Genomic DNA, 9,511 nt, shown 5'->3' with positions numbered 1-9,511 from the left:
CCTTGTGGTTTGTGGCAGTTTGGTGAAATATAAGTTAATAATAGATTATAAAATGTTTGGAAAAGTTAGACAGCAACTTTGTCTGCAGCACCGAAATGTCACGCAAGATCTTTGGGGTGTCGATGTCTGTTGCAGGAAGGGGCTACAGGTCGTGTTAGATCACTTTAGATCAGTGGTGTCCAAGCATTGCTAGATTGCAAGATTAAACACTCACATAGGAATTGAATCAGTCAACAGATTGGCAATCAGAACGGTAATCCACTTGTATGGACTAACTACCAACATGGACCTACTGGTAAGGCACAGACTTGTAAAATAGTATTTTTTATTAAACTTCGCTAACTACGAAGGCTTTATGTGAAGGGACCCTAACTATGCTACTGCAGAGGGTTGGTGCCATTTTGGATGCATTCACTGCACCGTCCTGAGCTAATCAGTGTTAGCCCTTTGGGGCACATGTTTAAAAAAACGATTGCTGATGTATTTTCAAACCGAAAAAGACCAGGGGGTCCATTTTCGCCAGACTTTACACAGTTCCTTTAACTAAAGTATAACTAAGAATTTTGCTAATGTGAAGTTTTACATATCCCTTTTCACGTAGTGTTGTGTTGTTTTTGGATATGCTCACTACATATGGGATAGAAACTGCCAACCAGAAAGTGAAAGTGACTGTGTTATTGTAGCTCTGCTGTCCTGCTTCATTTCCTTGCCATCAGGCTCGGTTTTTACTTGAAATGTTCTTATGAAAACATGCCAAGACTGGAATTATTGATTTATCCTTTCTTTCAGTGCCAAAATGCTCTGGGTTTTAAAACAGTCATGTTATGTGTGGGATATGTTAATATTGTACCTGGTGATATCAAGCAAGAGATGCAATGCTACGTTTTGTTACACAACATTATTACACAGAACCTTAATTAGGTTTCGGACAGGGTTCAAATTTTCCCAGCTACTCGAAGCAAGTTAAACCACTTTCAACGGCTCGAGTTTCCTGGGACAGAGACATGCTTTCACAGTCTTTAAAATGATACTGCACACACATTTGTTCTCTGTGAAGGACTACAATATTACAGCCACCCCTCAAGCCCACAGGGGGTGAGTGTTGGGTTGTGTCAGAATCACCTCGAGCCTCCCTCAGGGTGTGTAAACCTGTTTGTTGGGTTGTGACCAGCATCTAGAGGGTCAGCACAAACGTCACTGGAAATGTATCAGCTTCATTTGCGGCTGATGTGTGCAGCTAGCTTGGACAGGTTCCTATGTGTAATTGTTATGATTCAGTTTTAATTGTTAAGTCGTTCATGCAAGGACCAAGTGAATGAATGGAACATGTCTGAATCATTGCATCCTCATAAACTGCAGAAAATGGTGCACTAGAGCCAGCCAGTTATGCCTCCTCTGTGTTACACTAAATCCCTTTTGTACCTGTTGTCACACTGCCCTCCCTTCTTAGTAGACACCCCTTTATCTACACACTTAAGACATAAACATATCCCTCAATACTTCACCATTTTATTCATCACACTTTAGTCATTTGTCTAGTTTGTTTCATTTAATTACACAAATGCATCAAGGTTAAAAGTCCATTGGCACATGTACACCATGTAGGGGAACATCCCTGTGAAACAGTGTGTGATACAGCCACTAGGTGGCATAAATCTCCAGCTTATATCAGACATTGCCAAACATGCCATTGTGCATGGAGGAACTACTAGCTACCTACTGTAGAACTCTGAGGATCGTTGACTCAGTTTTCATGTACCAGATGTGGTGTGACATGAAGGGCTTTTCATTTACACTGTTTGTTTTGCTGCTGTGAAATTGTGGATATGTAGTGGTAACAATAGAACCTGGAGCTTGAAGTAACCGTTTAAAGATGCACAACGTTATTGTTGAACAGAGATATTAGTATTTGTGCAGCCTCCTAAACTGCTGTGCTGCATTATCTCCTGAGACAACACATGATACATTCATATTGCAGTATGCATACATGCTACGTCACTAACTCTCACATGCTTGGGTATAACAATTGTGTGAACCCAGTGATACAAACATTCATAAGCACAATGTATGAAAGATAAGTATTAACATCGTTCAAATGTCTGTGTGGAATCTTCAATGTATGTTATTATGTGGAAATCACTGCTCATTAGAGGTGAGCAGTGAAAAAGGGTGCCTTATTGTTATCCTTGCAGTCCGAGTAATCCACGCTGCCTTGATGTTCGTGATACACAAACCATTCAACTGTCCCTCGTGCTGTGTGCTGTGCCCTTCCCCTGTTTCTAAGCAGTTTAAGCATCAGGACAAACAATATCTGCGTGTAATGCAAAGTCTGTGCCTGATTCTTTGGCCTTCCAGTCATTTCATGTGTCCAACATTTGAGTTACACCTTGTTCAAATACTCTATATTATCTTAAGCTGTAAGTTAAACAATGTTTGTGTTGAGGCCAGAAGAGCAAACTGTCATTTTTGTTGAACCTTGTTCATGTGCCAGTCCATAATGATTTCCTGTATTGTCAAATTAAAAAAAAATGTGTCAAATGATTTGTCTGCAAAGAACTTCAGTCTCTCTTTGAAGCAACACACTCTGTCTCTCTTCATGTTTATAACATGTTCATTTTTGGGAAACACTATGGCTGCTCAATGCACCCCCTTAAAAACCCGTACGTCAACAATATGACATAGGACATATGACATCAGTATCCATGGAATACCAACTCATGACTCATTCATTCTTTATCTACAGTTGTGTGCATCTTATCACAGCTAATGTTATATTGTCAGAGGTTTGGATTGAGTCATGCAGATCCGAGGTGTGGCGGCTGTGGCACAATACACAGCACACTGCAGCAGGGAGGTGCACAAGGCTGGGCTAGTGTTCCAGTCCATTGGCCCTCTTTGGCAGCGCTGCCCCTCTGGTTGTATTTGTATACAAACAAGTAGCCTTTAATTTCTAAAGTTAGACCACATTAAATTACCATATCACATCATCCAAACTTCTATTACTCTGACAGGCCATGCAGGGCAGAGAGATGGGGTGACCCAGAACCGTATTTTATTTTTTTAAGATGTGACGCAAAGTGATGCCCTGTGTCCCCTATCATTCGACACTGTAGCATATTGTTGCTGCTCTCTGATTCCAGGTGGTCTGACGTTTGCATATTCATAAGCTTATCATCGCTCATGTTCAGCCACTTACCAGGAGTCGGGTCGCGGGGCAGCAGCTCTAGCAGGGGACCCCAATCTTCCCTTTTCTGGGCCACATTACCCAGCTCTGACTGGCCGTTCCCAGGCCAATGTCAAGATATATTCACTCCACAAAGTCCACGGTCTTCCTCCTCATGGATATGGGTGGTTTGTTCTGCGTTTGAGCTTGCTGGCATTTTTAGAGTGGATTCAGATATTTTCCCTGAGAGAAACATTTTAACCATTAAGCTTCAGAGAAAAGATGTCGGGAATGATTTTGTGACCAAATGTCATACTTTTGACAGTCAGCATTACCCACTCACGAACAGTGAGTGTTACCCACTCAACCCAAGTTGAGGAACTGTCTACACCTTGGCGAAGTGCTTTGGCATCACTGTAGACCACAAAAACCGCAGCACAGAAGGCTTGTTCCAGGCTCAAAGTACTTGTTTATTTTGGATACAGCTCATAATGTGTGTCATTCAATGTGTTTCATTCAAGTATTCAGTTACTGATTTGCTCTTTTAGTCACTAAGTCCTTGGGTTCGTCACAAGGAAGTGCCCAGAGGGGATGAAGGTGTGTATACATGCTGTTTGTGTTGCTGTACGTGCAGCAGAGCATGTTTGGACAAAGCTCGCTCACAAACATGTCCAATGACTGAGCGTAATGACAGTAATGTGCGTGAATATAATACTGTACTCTTTACGTGTGAGCCTTTAGGCAGACAAAAGCAGTCATCTCTGTGCTCTCAAACAGAAAATTCTGTTGACATCTGCTGACCAGATATTACGTTTATTTAGCATATTTTACATGTAAGTAAAGTTTTAAACCTTAGTTTCTGATATTTAGTGCCATGTACCTGTTTATGGGACATGTTACATCTTTGATTACCATAAAAGAGCCCATTTAATTATAAGACTTTTTTAAATGGTTAGACATTGTTAACAGGGTTCAGTATTTAGTAGCATGTTATTTGAATTTATGCCGAAACAGTAATGCACTGGAATATTTGCAGGTGACAGATGACAATTCAATTCGATTCAATTCAATTTTATTTATAGTGCTAAATCATAACAAAAGTTATCTCAGGACACTTTACAGAGTAGGTAAAGTACATTGACTAGATTTATTTAAAAATAAATAAAAAGCAGATTTAGTACATTGACTAGATTTATTTAAAAATAAATAAAAAGCAGATTTAGTACATTGACTAAATAAATTTAAAAATAAATAAAAAGCAGATTGAGTACATTGACTAAATTAATTTAAAAATAAATAAAAAGCAGATTGAGTACATTGACTAAATTAATTTAAAAAATAAATAAAAAGCAGATTTAGTACATTAACTAAATTAATTTAAAAATAAATAAAAAGCAGATTGAGTACATTGACTAAATTAATTTAAAAATAAATAAAAAGCAGATTGAGTACATTGACTAAATTAATTTAAAAATAAATAAAAAGCAGATTGAGTACATTGACTAAATAAATTTAAAAATAAATAAAAAGCAGATTGAGTACATTGACTAAATTTATTTAAAAATAAATAAAAAGCAGATTAAGTACATTGACTAAATTTATTTAAAAATAAATAAAAAGCAGATTAAGTACATTGACTACATTTATTTAAAAATAAATAAAAAAGCACATTTAGTACAAATACCTTTATAATGACAGACGTTTGGAGTTGAGTCATTGTATCCCGGATCTCTAGTCACTAATGTAAAGACTTGCAAATGGACTTGGACGTTACTCTCATAACTTGAGACATGATGACTCAAATTACTTTCTATTTTAAAGTTATAGTTTTATAGTTATACTATTTTACTTGAGTTTATGATTTTAAATATAAAATATGAATGTTAATATTAACTGTTGTTGACAGAGGAAGGTTGAACTGCTGAATGCTCTGTTTTAAAGTGATGGAAAGGGATGGATTTTTTTTTGTTCTTGATTGAGAAGAAATTAAGAACAAATAAGCCTTTATAAAGGTATTTGTTTTTTGTTTGATTACATTTATTTACCCAAATATCAACAAATAAAATACCCATTCAATTCATTGTCATGTTCTTTGAACAGGTTGGATAAATTGACCACTAATATTATTATTAGACATGTACACATGTGAGACGGGATACTGCAGATAAGACTGCACTATCTTAGGGGGAAAATTGACTTGACAGGGGACTTGACTTATCTGAACTAAGGACTCAACTTTACTTGCCCTGACCGTTCATGTCCCATGCCTCCCTGTAATAATGTAACACTCACATTTATTTTGACCCACCCGTGTTTTTTCCTAACCCTGACCAAGTGTTTTGTCGCCTAAACCTAACCACCTCATTTTGTTAGAATTTCCAACATTAAAACAGCAACTGTAGTGGAGGGTCATGCGTTTGATGCCCAGGGCTAACCAGAGCCAAGACAGCAGTATGTGAAGAGTTGGGACGAGGACAGAATGATCATGTCCAGGGTTTCTTGACATCTTTGTACCGTCAGAAGAGCGAGTTTAGACAAATACGTTCGGCATCCATTGGCTGCAGCACATTCCTCTCAGGGTATCATACGTAAACACTGTGAAGTAAAGACAGTCAAGGCTGCGTGTTCCAGAGTGTCGTTACGTTCTTGCCAAGTACTGTATGAACTCAAACACAACCTTTCAACATGATGTGGAATTTAGTATGCTATAGAAACAGAACTGGCATTCATTAATCCAGGTAATGTCATTGTGCTGTACACACATCAGGCTTTGCATACATAGTTAATACTCTCACAGTGTCAGAGTAGCAGAAGGGAGGCATCCTGAGCTGTCATTACTCAAAACACAGAGCTTCTCTTTAAACCTTTTTGCAAAAAAACACACAAACATTCCACACCTGGTACAGCTTTATGGATGCATATGACACAACATCATTGGTTTATTGAGAAAAGGAGGAAAACACCTCTTCAATGTGGTGAGCGATCTGTAAAAATCCCCTTCTTCCTTCAGATGCCTGGAATTAAAACAGCTCTTTTCTATAACGGAAAAGATTGATGCCATAAAGCTGTTAAAAGTTTTATGGTTAGTTTGAAACTATTCGGCAGTGCCTCTTTATGGAAGAATGGCAAATGTTTTAAATGTTCAAATGGATTTTCATTTGAAGATTCACCCAGGTACTGCAAAACCACATGTTATGTTAGAGGTTTTGATCAAATCCAGTCTTAGCCTGCAGGGACAGTGGGGAGATATAATGAGTCAGGTTCAAACTGCAGGTAATAGAGTCCTAATGAATGTCATTAGCAGGTTTCTTTTCCAGTGTTCCCACGTCCTTTGACTCAGTATTATAGCAGTGTTATCTGCCACTGAAACTTGTGATTAGATTGTGGTCAGACATAGAGGTTTGGTCTTGGTGCAGCTGAGTGCCCGAGCTGTAAGACAGATCCAATGTGGGTGATGTGATGTCAGTATGAGTTGACTCATGCTGGGAATGCCCGAGTTGCTGAAGAGGCAGATAAGCTGACGTCACTGCTGAAACACTTGGCATATGTTTTGTTAGGTGGGATACTTTTTAGTTATTGTTGTTTTTAAAACACTGTACGTTTAAAGGTAGACTACATATGCAGCTGTTGAGTGTAGTTAAACCATAATGTGTCTTCTTTGGTATCTCTTTTTTAACTGTACTTTAGGATCAGCTTTAGTTATTGGCAGGTTGTTGCAATAAACATGTAAGTGAAGATTAGTAGCATCCTCTAGTTTAGCTATAATTTCTTAATGGTAAATCATTTTTCAGTTTATTTTACTAATGCAGATTTTTAAGAGAATTGGGATTTCAGTGCTCATCATCCTGTGGTGATGGTCAGCTACTAACTGACTATCAGGAAAGCTTGTATAAGAAACTGCACTGAGTATTAGTAATTCACATAGAATGCACATTTCTTGGTGAGCTGAAATACATGGTCTATAGCAAAAGCAGCTCCGTGTGACTATAATCAAACACAGCAGAGCTTTGAGCTAAATGCCAATATCAGTCATGAAAATGCTAACATGATAGTGATGTCTAGCAGTCTAATTTGTCATCAGAACATGAGGAAGATCGGTTTGCCGACTGTGAAACGGCTGGGATGAGGATCAGCACCTGTAAATCATGGCCATGGCTCTCAGCAGGAAACCGGTGGATTGCTTATTCCAGGTAGGAGTGAGTCCTTACCCCAAGTGAAGGAGTACAAGTACCTTTGGATCATGTTCACGAGTGAGGGCACGATGGAGTGGAGTTTGGCCGGAGAATCGGAGCAGCGGGGGCGGTGTTGCAGTCGCTCTACCGCATCGTTGTGCCAAAAAGAGAGCTGAGCCGGAAGGCAAAGCTCTAGATCTACCGGTCAATCTTGGTTCCTACCCTCACCTATGGTCATGAAAGCTGGGTCATGACCGAAAGAACGAGGTCGCTGGTACAAGTGGCCGAAATGTGTTTTCTCAGGAGGGGGGCTGGAGTCTCCCTTAGAGAGAGGGTGAGAAGTTCAGCCATCCGTGAGGAACTCGGAGTAGAGCTGCTGCTCCTTTGCGTTGAAAGGAGCCAGTTGAGGTGGTTCGGGCATCTGTAAGTATGCCCCCTGGGCGCCTCCCTAGGGAGGTGTTCCAGGCACGTCCAGCTGGGAGGAGGCCTCGGGGAAGACCCAGGACCAGGTGGAGAGATTAGATCTCCACACTGGCCTGGGAACGCCTCAGGATCCCCCAGTTAGAGCTGGTTAATGTGGACCGGGAAAGAGAAGTTTGGGGTCCCCTGCTAAAACTGCTGCCCCCGCGACCAGACCCTGGATAAGTGGTTGAAGATGAATGGTGATGATGATGACATGACAAAGAACACACTGTCTTGTCTTCGTCACAGAACCTTAGAGGTCTTTCATCTTGATGAAACACTCAAACCCCTTTTTGCTAAATTATCCCCTCAGAGCAATGTTTTACATTTCTTTGGATATCAGTCATATGTCTATAATTAATACCTCTACATTCTAAACCAGATCAGAGTAGTGCAGTACAATAAATCAGTTTTACTGCTGCATATAGTTCAGTAAAATAAAGACTATAATTACTGTACAGTATGTCTGTAGGCTATAACGCAGAGTTTCCTATAATGATTCAATGATCCTCCATCATAAAATTACATTGTAATGTTCCGCAGCACCAGAGCTGTATTTCACTTAAACAAAAGCAATGACAGACGAATGATGTAAAATGATATAGAATGGCTCACAGCCCAGTTGGTTTAACTGGAAGTTAATGAGATGCTGTCTTTGGCACTGTTGTTGGCCTGCTCCCATGCTCCAGGGACATCATGGGTAACATCATACAGGCATAACTGCTTTGTCTTGATTGCTTCTATAATCTGATAAAGTGCTGGAGAAATAGGTGAAGTGGTTATTTTGGAGCAATTGAGGTCTCACAAGTTCCTTCTCAAATCAGAAAGTTTGACAATGTGATTGAATCAGTGGTGGTTCTAGACCATTTTGGGATGAGATGGTTGGACAAGGGAAAGAACATTAGCTTAGCCAGTCAGTAGAGCAGGTTTATTCCCATGGCAAGATTGATCTACGTGATGGCAACAGGTGACGTGACACAGATGCAGATACTTGGATGAAAACAGCAAATTTTGCCAAAAGGTGACAAGTTTGCACCTCGGATTTCAAATGGGGCCATGTGCAATTTTAGGTGTACCACACAAATCACCGCCGATAGACCCACCATAGACGCATTTTTGTCATTTTTAGGGAGTGACAAGGGATCTTTAGGAGCAGATAGCAGGTCAACAGCAGATACCATAGAAGTGGTCATCTGAAAGCTGGGACCAGCTCCGTAATGTGTCTCAGTGAGTTTTTTTTTGTCCTAATTCAGAAATAAACATTGTTTTCAGGTGGGGAGCTTATTCAAATGTTGAACGATTAGAGTGCATAATTCAAACCAGCTCCGTTCAGTTTAATTCAATTCAATTCAATTAAATTCACTTGTATTTATAGCATTAAATAATAACAAAAGAGGGGTCTATATAGAGGAAGTCTAGACTACATTATTTTATTTACAGAGACCCAACATTTCCCCCATGAGGAAACAACAAGTGGTGTTGACAACATCCAATACAGCGACTTGGTAACAGTAGTGATGAAAACCTTCCTCAGGCAGGAACCTCAGACAGACAGAGAACATGATGATGGAAGTATGTCATGGTCATTGTCATTGTATGTTTCATAGGTTGTTGCAGCAATGTTGTTATGCAATTCCAAGAATACTGGAGTGACCCTTGTATGCAGAAATGATAAACAAACAATGTTTTCATGACCAAAATAATACATAGAAAT

Source organism: Echiichthys vipera (genome assembly GCF_963691815.1).
Source record: "Echiichthys vipera genome assembly, chromosome: 14".
NCBI lineage: Eukaryota > Metazoa > Chordata > Actinopteri > Perciformes > Trachinidae > Echiichthys > Echiichthys vipera.
Note: the sequence above shows the minus strand (reverse complement) of the source record.